At 32.1% G+C, this 14091-nt stretch overlaps 1 non-coding gene across 1 annotated transcript; it reads right to left on the bottom strand.

The window, feature by feature from the left end:
- Nucleotides 1–7562: 7562 nt before the first annotated feature.
- On the bottom strand, nt 7563–7636 carry TRNAI-UAU (transfer RNA isoleucine (anticodon UAU)). The gene has a single exon. It is a non-coding gene; the product is annotated as a tRNA-Ile (tRNA).
- Between the last annotated feature and the right edge of the window lie 6455 nt (nt 7637–14091).

Here is a 14091-nt window from a genome sequence, read left to right as displayed (position 1 = left end):
ACTAGTTCTAAATTCATTTTATTTTTGTTTTTCTGTTTTTAATTCTAATTTTGAAAATAAGTTCTTACGTGTACTTTTTTTTTTGGGCATAAAGATGAGATCTCTCCAGTATGTTTTCTATGATAATATATTGCTTTGTTTTAAAGAAAAACTCATAATATATATAAAAGATGTAACAACTAAAACTAAGAAGGGTTGGCTTAGAATTTTAATTAATTTGGTTAGGAAAACATACTAGTTATGAACCGATTTGAAGTTAATTCACCAAGTCACACTGGTTTATTACAAAATGGTTTGGTTTATAAACTTCACCAAAAAAGGGTTTGGTTCATATAATTTTGGTTAATCATGCACAATCCTAGCATTTAGTGTGGAATAATTTCCGAAAGAATGTCCAATGTTTTGTTGGATATGGAAAAGATGGAAACTCATGGAAACTTTACAATGGAAAATTCCTATTAAAGCAAGATAATTTTTTTTAATAGGCAATGGAATTAACAAGGGAGCATAAGCGATACTCCACCCAAAGATAACACAAAAAACTTCTACAACTCAAAACAAGTGAATGGTAAAATATTTCAAAAATAAAATTACAATTATCCATTAGCTTGTAAAACGTAAAGAGTCATTTCTAAGAATTAAGAACTATCTCCGACATACACTCGGTAAAGCTAAAATTCTCGTTCTTGAAGATAACCTCATTTCGCTTTAGCCATAAACTCCAAACCGTGGCTAACCAAATCACAGCCACAATAGTCCTCTTAGACAAGCATTTCAACTTATCACAATGATGGAAGAAACCCACAAACTCCTCGAAAGACATTTTCGTGATGGAGCCAATCCAAGCAAACACTCTCCCCAAATTCTCGATGTTACCTCGTAACCCTAAAACAAATGTGATAAAGATTCGTCCTCCGTCAAGCACATAACACAAAGTAAATCACTACTCTTCACCAAAATACCCCTCTTGAACAATTGATCTTTTGTAGCTATTCTATTGTAAATAAAACGCCAACCAAAAAACATAATTTTTTACGGTGCTTTTACCTTCCAAAGATAGTTTGTAGCTTTGACAATTACCAGATCAAGAGAAGTCCCAGATAGCCTAACTTTAAATCTAGCATAACACGATTTAACAGAGAAAGCATCGTCCGGATTTGGCCTCCACACAAACGAATCCACTGTATTAGCTTGCGGAATCACTTGCTGCAGAACCATAACAAAATCCTGCAACAAGAAGTCTGGAACAACACTGCCAGGCATAAACAGCTCATATGTATTCCAAATCCATCCATCCTCTGTGAAAAAACCTACACTTTCAACTAATATCAAATGGTTATCTGGCGACTGATACAGTTCTGGGTAAGCTTCCATAAGGGATTGCTGTCCCACCCAACTTGCATAACAGAATTGTATATCCGCTCTATTCTCAACACCGCACATAACCGCCCCTGCAAAATGATTGTCGAGCAAGTTCACATAATTGTCCGACAATAAAAGGTCTCTCCAACAAATAGAATTTCTCTTCTCCACCACGAAAATATCACCAATTAAGACCTTCATCTTCAAATCTCCATATCTTGATGATAGAATGTCATGCCAAACTGCATCATTATCCGATAAGATCCTCCACTTCCATTTGCTAATTAAAGCCACATTCATAATTTCCACATTTTTGACTCATAAACCTCCTTCATCACGAGATTTACAAACAGTATCCCAACATACCCAATGAATCGACCTTTTGTGATCACCCCCACTCCAAAGAACTTACTTTGAATAGATCAAATCTCATTAAGCACCTTGGTTGTCGCCTTGTAGAAAGATAACGAATAAATAGGAATGGGGTTAAGAACCGAATTAATCAACACCACACGACCCGCTACATTAAGACGCGTTCCTTTCCACACAACCAACCTATTCCTTAAAAGCAAGATTAAGTCCTTCCACATAGAAAGTTTCCTAGGATTGTCGCCCACTTTCACACCAAGGAATTTGAACGACAGACTTCCCACTTTATAAGAGAGAAAAGAAGATGCCGCATCCAAAAACCAATCTCCTACGTTAATCCCGTAAAGATTAATTTTGTGAAAATTAATCCTCAAACCCGACATCATCTCAAAACCCCTTAAAATGGTTTTCGTACACCATAAATTTGCGGTGTCTCCCTCTGCTAAAATAATGGTGTCGTCCGCAAATTGTAGCATATCCACTTCCTTATCTTCATTAACTTAAAGCCCCAAAATTCCCCAATATCTTTGGCTTTCCTCATTAGAGCCATGAGGACCTCCATGACTAAGACGAACAAAAAAGGAGAACACAGATCTCCTTGACGGAGACCTTTCTCAACCTTGACATCCTTCGAAGTACTACCATTAATGAGAGCAGACATAATTAGTGAAAATACAACCTTCCACCCATCTCAACCATCGCACACCAAACCCCATTCTAACTAAAATATATCTCACAAAATTCCAACTAACACGATCATACGCCTTTTTAAAATCAACTTTCAACACTACACAACTTCTTTTATCTCTTTTTGCTAGGTCCAACACCTCGTTTACCACTATAACTCCATCCGAAATATTTCTACCCAGGACAAAAGCCGTTTGATTGCTCGAAACTAACTTCCCGATAACATATCTCAACCTTTCCGCCAAGAGTTTTGTTGGGGAAGTCAAAGAAAGGAGAAGAGAAAAAATATTGTAAAATGAGGGAAGATGAAGAGTTTATTAATGTTGTACTATCAATTATAATGAGGGTCGGTAATTATTAGGGGTGGGAATAGGCTGAGCCGAGCTAGGCTTTACCAATCTTGAGTCTAACCTGTCAAAAATTTTAAAGCTTAAGTCTGGTTTGTGCCCATCAAAGACTTATTTTTAGGCCTACGTTTGATCTTTTCGAAGGCCTGTTTGGCCTAAGAGCCTACATAAAAGCCTATTTTATTTGAGCATTTGTGAATAAGAAATTTAACTAATGTTTAAATAAAATAACAAATTAAAAGATCAACAAGGCTAAATGCTTATTTGCGTTGACTTATTCAAGTTTACCTATTAACATAAATTTTGTGATACTATTTGTTTGGGAGAACTTATGAAAACAACTTATGACATTGTTCATAGGGTTTTTGCAGTTAATTTTCATAAGTTCTTCAAAAAGACTAAGCTTTATTTTTTGTATTTTAATTCAAAGTATAAATACAATATTATACTTTTTAGTTAAATAGGCTTTTAAAAAAGCCCAGGCCTTTTATATTTGAAAAAAAACCTGACCTAACTTGGGCCTATGTAAGTTAGGCCGTAGGTCCCTGTTAGTTGGTATGACTTATTCCCACCCCTAGTAATTATAGACACACTAATTACCCAAATTAAATTTCAAAAAATTGAATGCACGTATTTCAAGAAAATAGTTTTACAAATATTTTATTAACTTGTGCCTTTGAGCTATACGTTAGTTTTTGCCATTAAATTTTAACAAATTAACTTAACACTATCTGATATACTCGCCTAGTTATATGAATATCCATCTGATTATATCCTTACAAGAGGTTGTCAAACTAACATTAATATACCCATCCGATTATATACTTAATACAAATTGAATTAAACCACAATAGTAATAACCTAACATTTATGATTGCTTCGATTACAAACAACGTCCCTTCTTAATTCAAGCTATCAAATGCTATGACTCCAAGTTCCCTTTTCAACTTTAAAAATTGCATCCTTTTGTGGCCTTAGTGAGAACATCAACTACTTGTTCCTCTGTTGGACAATACACAACTTCATGCTTCTCTTTGGTGACTTGACCCTCGAGAAAATGGAATCAAGTTTCTATATGCTTGCTTTTACCATGGTTCTTTGAGGGATTGTGGTGACATCTTAAAAATCAAGTGCCATCATTTTTTATTTATTTGCTAAAAATATTTTACATATTACCACATACGCAACCGTGGTGAAGCCTCATAAATTACATGAGTTTGAATATTATAACAAGTAATTTCGTGATTTCTTTAAAATTATAGTGACACCATTCTTTTTGATTTATTTTTAAATTAAAAATAAACTTAATTTCACTACATATGATTAGATCAACCATGGTGATATTAGTTACCACCTTTTATTTTTATTTTCATAGTGACACCCTTCATTTTCATTAATTTAATCTTAAAATATTCCACATTTCACTATGGTAAATTTAATCAACCGTTGTGATATATTTTTCTCTTTTTTTTAAAAAAAAATTTAAAAGGTAAAAAACTGACACTTTTTATAAAATTTAATTAAATAATGGCTTAAATGCACTTTTGGTCTCTGTAAATTAGCGAGTTTTCGATTTTCGTCCCTGTAAGTTTTTTTTGGTATGAGTCCTTATATTTCACTTTCGCGTTCGTTTTAGTCCCTAAAATCAAAATCCGCTGCGGATTTAGCTTTAGGGACTAAACCTCAAGCAAAAAGTAAGATATAGGGACTCAAACAAAAAAAAAAACTTAAAGGGACGAAAATCAAAAACTCGCTAACTTACAGGGTCTAAAAGTGCATTTAAGCCTTAAATAAATCAGATATCACTACAATTGGTTTAAACAACATGGTGAAATATGTTACTTAGAAACATGAAACACAACTTACATTGTCCATTCAGTTGTCATTTTTCAACCCTAACACATCCAGAGCAAGTTTAACCCATTTTTTCATCTTCATTAACGAAACGAAACATGTAATCATTATCGTTCGTTCTTTGATTAATGTACAAAGCCATCACTACCGTTCGTTCTTGGGTTTACCATTTACAAAACAACATAAAACAAAGTCAAAGTAGGAAGATGAAGAAAGGAAAACGAAGAAAGGTGACAAAACTCTTTTACTTATTCATCACTTTTCTGTTACATAAACTATTAACCATGCATGTACGATACATTTATGTTCTTGTTGTTGATGTTTATGTTGTTGTTCATGGTTATGTTGTTGTTGTTGTTGTTCATGTTTATGTTGTTGTTGAACTTGACTGTTACTGTTGTTGAATGTTTTTAATGTTGAATGTTGAATATTATTGATATTGAATGTTGTTGTTCAATGTTGTTGATGTTGAATATTGTTGTTGAATGTTGATGTTGTTGTTTATGAATGTGTATTAGACACATTGTTGTTGTTCTTGTTTGTATGTTATTGTTGTTTATATGTTGTTGTTGTTTATATATTATTGTTATTTATATGTTGTTATTGATGAACTTGTATTAGACACATAATTGTTGTTGTTTGTATGTTGTTGTTAGTGAGTGTTTATTAGACACATTGTTGTTGTTGTTTGTATGTTTTTTATTAAGATCAGTTTAATCTTTTGTTCTTGTTTTTTATTCTCAAACTAAACAGAGAAAAAAGAAAAGAAAACAAAGAGGTGCTACAATGATGAATACCAGAATAAAGACACTTTTGTTGAGAGACTCGTCAATAGGTAACGTCCTTTTTGGAGTATTAGATGAGGACACATCACTATCAGAATAACTATTTAACATATGTGAGTGTAAAGTATGTCTTAAGCCTAGTGCAGACTTGAAAATTTTGGGACTGCTCGACTCAGACTTACTAGAAAACAAATTTTAGAAAGGAAAGTCATGTTCATGAAACTTGAAATCCTTAGAGAGAGATATATTTTACCTTTTTTACTTAAGCACTTGAAACCTTTATGTTGAGGAGAGATACTAAGATAGACACACTCTTAACTTCTAAATTGAATTTTATGTTTGATATAATGTCTAAGTGAAAACAAGAGCACCCAAAGACTTTTAGAGATTTGTAATCAGATTCATTCTGATATAGGGTAGGAAAGGTTGAACTTTGGAAAATTAGGAGAGGGCAGTCAATTGATTAGGTAGACCGAGGTAGCAAAACTATTGTCCCAAAAGGTGATAGGGATAGAAGCATGTGATAACAATGTAAGCCCCATTTCTACCATATGTCTGTGTTTTTTCTCCACTGTCCCATTTTGATGAAATGTGTGAGGGCAAGTTAGTATATGGTTTATGCGTAACTCTGCTAGATAATTTATGAAAGTTAATTCTATACTCACCTCCAAAGTCAGATTGGAATGACTTGATTGTAGTGTGGAATTGTGTTTTAACAAACATTTGAAACAATTTGAAAGCTTGAAGGGTTTCTGATTTTTTTCTTTAGAAAGTATAGCCATGTGTGTACCTAGTGTAACCATCTACAAAGGCCATATAATATCTAAACCCAGAGCTAGAGGGTTGAGGTGGGAATCTCATAAATCAGTATAAATGATATCAAAAGCATTAGAGTAAAAAGTTGTAGATAATGGAGAATGAATTCCACAAGCCTTTCCAAGATTACAGGATTTACAAGCAAAAAATCTACTTTATTAGGAATAACTATATTACAAAGTTTCAGTACCGTCTAACAGAATTGAAATATGCATGACCAAGACGATTATACCACAATAAACTAGAATGAAACATGGAATAACTATTACAAAGTTTTAGTATCTGTCTAACTAGAATTGAAATTAGCATGACCAAGATGATTATTAGGCTCAACTATAGTAGAATTAGGAACGTGTCAGGAATACTTAAGTTGTTATTCAAGCACTTTGACCTTGGCAACTCTAAGGTTAGCTTGGGAAAGCAGTATAAACGACTGTTATCAAGGTAGACCTCAATATAAATGATAGATTAACTGAGTGCAAATCACTTAAGTATTTACAAATTAATGTCTTAATCCTCAATCAAATTCTACTAATAAGGTTATTGAATTTATTTTATGTTGGTGGATTTATATAGCTTTTGCATTTACTTTGTGGATTTATATAACTTTTAAATTTATTTATTATTGTTAGACATACCAATTCACTAGTCTATAAATATGTGAGGCGGAGTGAAATTTTAGACTCGACTCAGTTCGTTCCGTCCCACTTTTTAGCGGGACTAAGCGAGACGAGTCTAACGAAACATGATTGTTCGTTTTGACACACATAACTTCTATATAACACTAAACTAGTTCAATTAACAACTTTACCTTTTTTACATTTAAATAATACATATGTTTTTTAATTTATTTATTTTTGTCATACAAATCAATTCACTAACTTGCAAGTAAGTGAGACGAAATAAAATTTTAAACTCGATTCATTCTGTCCGACTTTTCAACAAGATTAAGCAAGACGAATTTAAACCGAACAAGATTGCTCGTTTTACCACAACTAACTTCTATATAACATCAAACTAATCCAATTAACAACTTTATTTTTGTTCACATTTAAATAATACACATTTAAATATTATAAGTATTAAATTTTATTCGGTCTCACTTTTCAGGGGGATTAAGAGACGAATGTAAAGGAACAAGATTGTTGGTTCAATTAACAACTTTTTTTTTTTACATTTAAACCATACACATTTTATTTATTTATTAATTATATTATAAGTATTAATAGTAGAATGTGTGCTATATAGACATACAAAATGAAGTTGGTAACTCATGAAAGTAGAAGCAAAAGAACGGGCTGAAATGGCTAATTAACATTGAAAATTAAAATTTTGGCAAAATTGGTCCCGGCGGGGCTCGAACCCGCGACCTTCGGCTCATAAGACCAACGCTCTAACCAACTGAGCTACGGGACCAATACATTTGATTCAACACCAGTTTTTGTTTTATCACTTACTTTAAACTTCAACTCTTCCATTTATCACATTACAGCAAGTTTGTTTTTGCGCAGATAATATAAAACACAGTTTGATTCATTTTATACAAAAATTAATAAAGTTTCCAATCATTGCTTATGCAAATAAAAAACCATAACTAAGAATAGTTACCAATAAAATAGAGTGAAAACCCAACCATTAAATATCTTTTTTGTTATTGACTGTAATTCTATGATTTAGCATGGTAAAAATAAGAGTACTATAGTCATTATTGATACTCTTTTTCCAGTTCCTATTTATAGAAAATTTATCCGTGATATGAGTTGGCTAGATATTACATAGATACACTAACATGGAAAATGTAATTAACTCTTTCTCTGTCTCTATAATAAAGATTCTTAAGGACCCTCTCTGTTGAACGTTTGTTGAGCCATTCATTACTACTTCAACGGTAATAGTAATTTACTTAAAGATTTTTCACCAACAAAGATGATTTGACATAAGGTGTAAGTATAATACCCTAAATAGTTAGCAGGGGTAGCATTACTCCCATGCTGAGGACAGACCTGAATGGAACATTAATAAGAGCAGGCTTGGTTGGTTGGGTTTTTAAAAATTGGGTTGAAATATTGTACTAGGGTTTTTTCTAAAAATATCTAGCTTCAAAATATTTTAAACAATATTAGAATGGAGTTTTGCAATTTAGACATATGGTTTACTATATAGTTTACGATTATATTCAAACTATTTAATGTAATTTTGGATTTAATCATAGAGATAATAAAACATCTGTAGTTAAAAGTTATCAGATTTTTGTTAGTTGTTATCTCTTCTTTTTCAACATGTTATAGTTACAAAATTTCATAATCATTTAATATTAATCTCAGTCAAGAAATTTGTAGGTACATTTTGAACTCTTAACCACTGATTTAAAAGTGAAAATCGCCTACCGTTTGCAACAATATATACACCCTCCGGTCACATTTATAAGCAAAAAAAAGGTTTTCACGATTATTAAGAAATTCAATTAAGTGTAGTTAACTTTTTAGATTTCGGAGAAAACATTGATTTAGTAATAATTGATTTAGTAATAATTGATTTTTGCTTATAATAGTGACCAAGAATTAGATATTTTTTTTGCTTATAATAGTGACCGGAGGGTGTATATTTTAAGTTTTTAGATTAGTATGTATTTTTTTCTATAAAATTTATTGTCATATAATAAAGTTTATAAAACAATTTTACAAAAAATAATAATTTATATAGACCTTATTTTAAGAGAAATTTTTGTTTAACCACAACAAAAGATTAGGTATGGCTGCCCATAAGTTAAAATGCATTCAAAGCATCTAAAATTTAAATAATTCAATAAATAGTATATATATATATATATATGATCAAATTAAATGGTATTGACTGGATAAATTTAGAATAGAGTTGACAAAACGGGTCTGGTATGTCTCTGTTTTCTCGCGTTTTTTCATGATATAGATTAAGGTTTTAAATCCGCATTCTTTAATATATTTACTTCGTTTCGTTTTTTTGCAAAAACAAATATTAACATGCAACTTTTAATATTTATGGGGTGCAAGGCTCACATGCTCGCCCGACTCCGCCTTTATTTTTTTCGGGGGCGGGTCAATATTTTAAATCTACAATCTCAAATATGTGCGCCTTGTCTTACTTTTCGCCAAATTTTACGAATGCAAATATTAATAAAAAATTTTGTAATTTTTGATTTAGGGGTGCAAAATATCCATGTTTGTCCCACTCCACCCTTTTTTTTTTATAGGACGGACTAAAATCTTAAATCAAAATATGTATGTCTTGCATTAATTTTTTTTTGGAATTTAACTAGAGGAGGCTAAAGAAACCCTAATTTTGAGTACAATATCCTACTTGATGGTAAATAGATAAGTTGTCATCTCTATATAGTACATACAACAATTAACATTCAAGCAAGAAATATATTTTTGTATGAAATTTCAAATTTGGTCATGTGAAAGTGAAGTATTTACATGAAGGCCATCCATGATCAATCACATTAAAATGAAATGTCTTGGCAACTAACTATCAAGTAGTATAAAAGAAGGAAGTGTAGTAACATTCTCTCAAAATATTAAACCTAAGTAACCCTTCAAAAGTGAGTGAGATAGATCTAGTAGCAGTTAAGAAAACAAAATGGAGAGAGTGACAAAGGGGTTGATGATGTTGAGCCTTTTGCTAGCGGTTCTTAGTAACGTGGAAGGAAGGATGCTGCAAGAGAGTGTGAAACATCCAGAGACTTTCAATCTTGGAGGAGGGAATGCTAGACTTCCAAACACCCCTGGTAATTTTGCTGCAGGTGTAGGGTTTGGTCCTGATGGGTTAAGGTTTTGCACTTTCCCTGGTGGGTGCACCAATGGTATCTTTCCCAATATCCCTGGAACTAATGTTGGAAATGGAGCTGGAGGTTTGACACCACATCCATAGATCTTAATACAACAATGCTAAAGGAAGGGCTATAGTCATAGGGAGTAATTAATGTTTTATTTTCTCCTAGTTCTTAATGCTATAACTTAAGCATATAGTAGTAGTAGTAGTAGTTTAAGTTTAAGTTTAATATGTGTGTGTTCAGTGTTCACTAGGTTTGTTTTCGACATGTGTGTTTTTCTTTGTATTTGGTTGCTCTGACCTTCAACCTAATTATTAGGAACATTATATTATTATATTATAATAGTATTAGTACGTTAATATGGTGTTTCTCAGATATTATCATGAAGTAGGAGGTTATAGATGGATCCTTATTTATATTTTGCTTTCTTGTTCCATTATATTGAATTGAACCAGCTTTTTAATTATTATTGTAGGATGTGTAATATGGTGGTAGTTGAAAAGTGGACTAGTAAACTTTATTGAAATATTCAAATTATTTTTTATTTTTTATTATTTTACAATTCTTTTTTTAAATACACTTCTTGTAGTATATTGTTTCTACTCTCAAGTATAAAAAAATGCTTATATTTTTTAATCTTAGTATAAGCAAATCTGTCAGCTTTTACATCAATTAATATTGTCATTTTTGAAATCAGCAAGGTTAAACGAACACAAAATCGGACATCAATACCATATAAATACATTGAATTGAACTTTTTAATATTTTATTCCTCTTATTCCATCTAGATTAAAATATTTCAACATTTAGATAGAGGTATTGGTGTTTCATCTTCAATGGTTCATTTTTTATTTGAAGGAATAATGGGGTTGGTACATGTAAAAACACTATGATGTTAAGTCAATGGATGAATAAGGAAGAGAATAATATTTTTAGGTTTTTGAGAATGTTTACAATAATTTGACGCCAATAAGAGTTTATTAGAATTTCTCAAGACCCACAACCCTTAATTCAATCATGATCGTTTCAACTCACAAGTGTAAGTATTATAATTTGTTCTATTATCTAACGGTTCTCATTTGGTTTCTTGCCTAGATCAGAGGCTCTATAGGACAAGCTTGTGACTGCTCCATAATTCTTAGAACCTTCAGCTTTTCAACTGATATAAATATTTTATCCTCCGATGTTATTGATTTGTTGTCAATTTATCATAGATATCTTTACTTTCGTAGTCCATGTTTATATTGATATCTTCTTAGTGGGTCAACTTCGGGCCGAGACCGGGTAAAAATAGTTATGGTCTTAGCCTATAACTCGACATGCTAATGGTTCTTTTTACTTACAAAGTCTATTTGCTAATGGGTCTTTTTGTGACAATAGCTTTATCTTAGTTCTTCTTTAAGCTATGTTTGGATAGCTTACAACTAATGGAGCGGAGCGGAACAGAGCGGAATGGAGCGGAGCAGAATGAAATGGAATGGAACGGAACATAAACTTCATTCCACTGTTTGTATATTTTACAACGGAGCAGAACTAATATTCCACTGTTTGGAAATAAGACGGAGCAGAAAGTATTATAATACTTTTATTTCAATTTTACCCTTTGAGACAATATAGATAGATCCAAGTAAAACAATATATAATCATAGAAAAATATCAACTTAGCAGAAAATAAAATAAACTATAATAAATTTAAATATTCATAAATAGAACATGATTATTATAAACTGAAATTGAAATTTCAAAGACCAAGTACATAAGTTTTGATAAACGCCATACTTAATAATCATAATAATTCAAAAAATTCAAATTTTGCTAAAATTAAAAGATAAATATAGGTCTATGGTAGATAATAATAGCAAGTCTTCTAAAAAGAAAATCTCACGTGAATTGAAATGAGTAATAGGAATAGATAATAAAAGTGAATTTTTAGAGGACAAAATTGTAATTGACTTATAAATTTGATTCCATTCCATTCAATACACCCCAATTTGGGGGGAATGAAAAATGGGCAAAAGTAGTGGTATTGGATGGAATGAGTTCCATCAGATTCCATTCCATTCCATTCAAATTTTATAAATCCAAACAAGGGAGCATAACTCCATTCCACTCCATTCCATCCTATTCCATCCCTTTCCATCAATCCAAACAGACCCTTAGTTTTAGGAAGATCGGTGAGTGTGAACTTTGGAGAGAAAAATATGATGGTAAGTTATATGTGATTAAGGATAAGAATGTGAATTTTGAAATTCGAATTGAGTGGGGAAAATGAATGAGCAAGTAATGACGTAGTTTTATTGCTAGACATTTTTCTAGATTATTGGTCCATGCATTAATAGTCATGGTGAACAAGCAATCATGGCACAACTAACCAATACGGTGTGCACACCCACATGTCCACTCTCCAGGTCTCTTGTATTTTCTTTCACATGCAAAATCTCCTTATCCTATCTCCATCCCTCTCTCTCTCTCTCTCTCTCTCTCTCTCTCTCTCTATCTCTCCATCCATCTCTCTCTCTCTCTCTCTCACTCTCTCTCTCACACACACACACACACACAGACATACACAAAAAAACGCAAGTTGCTTATTCCTTTTCAATTTTGGTAGTTTATTTGGGATTCAGTCAAATTCTTACTTGAATAGTAGATAGAATGGAATACCTTGTTATGCCTTTAGCCCAACATAAATACTTTAACAAAACCATTAACATCACACATTAATTCAAATGGATTCGACTAATCACGTTGTCGCGACGCAAAAAATATATTCAAGTGCATCGCACTCTTGAAATACACCAGAGTCTCCATCGAACTTTATTCATTCCAAAAGGAAAGAGAAAATATCGATAAAACCCACAAAGAACGAAGGATACAATGGTCATCGCAATCAAATTAGGGTTTAGGAGTCGGTTATGCAAGGGGAAGGTATTAGTACCCCTCACATTCGTTGTACTCAACGAGACCTATTTAGTTAGTCTTGCAACCGAATGTTAGCGTGATGTCTACTTAATCTTCTTTTTATTATAAGAGGAGAAACAAAATAAAGGGGTTCTTAGGTTTTTTATTATTGTGTCTGACAAGACCTTGGGTCTCGCTCCTACGTATCTCCAAGTACAATGGAGAAATCAAGACTACGTAGTTCTAGGTATAAAATGTATATGACTTTATGTGTTGGTTGATTTTAGCTAAAGAGTCTCAAGTCACATTCGAAAAGAAAATATTGCTGCCTAAAACATGGATAATTGAGCATTTGCATCACTTCAAGAATGGACGACTGAATCTGGATCGACACAGATTCTTGCCATCATCATCTTCGAGTAGAAAATGTTTGATCTTCACATGTGGAAGCATTGTTTGCATCGTCGTGGAATGGGCGAAGCTTCTTTCGTTTATGAAAAGATATTGAAGTCGCACGAGGGTGAAAAAGATAGTTTGATGAGTTGAGATTGATTTTAGATTTTTTTTTATGAAAAAGGGGAGATGGACCAAGGTTTAAGGGTCTTTGATGGAATCCAATCACTTAACAAAAGTTTAAAATGACCATCATCTAAATGCTTTAAAGAACAACTAGGACAAGTACGTCAAAACCCTTCTTGATTCCTCAAGTATAGACCAAACTTAATTCGATTATTTAATGTGTTTTGAATATTTTATTATGAAAAAGAAGTTTGAACAGAACTTGGTGTTGACCAAGGTTTATTTAATTGAATTGAGAAATTTTCTTGGATTTGAAAAAGGTTTTGAATGACAATGCAAAAGCGACTTATTCGAAGTGAGTGGATGTAAATTAATCAACTTATTGGTTTTAGAAAACACCCTTGATGTTGATCAAGGTTTTTGAACTAAAAAACCTAAGTTCACTTATTTTTTGATGTTGAAAAAGGCTTGACGTTGGATCGAGCGTTATTTTTTTTGAAAATGATTGATTTTACGCTAATCTTTGAATTAACAATAGCTAAAGCAAAGATCACAAAAAATTAAATAAAGCGGTAAAATTATTACACGTCATGAAAATGGGGGTTACATTTTGTCAAATGGGGATAATATGGATGAAAAACTA

Source organism: Vicia villosa, linkage group LG1 (assembly GCF_029867415.1).
Source record: "Vicia villosa cultivar HV-30 ecotype Madison, WI linkage group LG1, Vvil1.0, whole genome shotgun sequence".
Lineage (NCBI taxonomy): Eukaryota > Viridiplantae > Streptophyta > Magnoliopsida > Fabales > Fabaceae > Vicia > Vicia villosa.
Note: the sequence above shows the minus strand (reverse complement) of the source record. Positions and strands in the feature narration are given on the sequence as shown.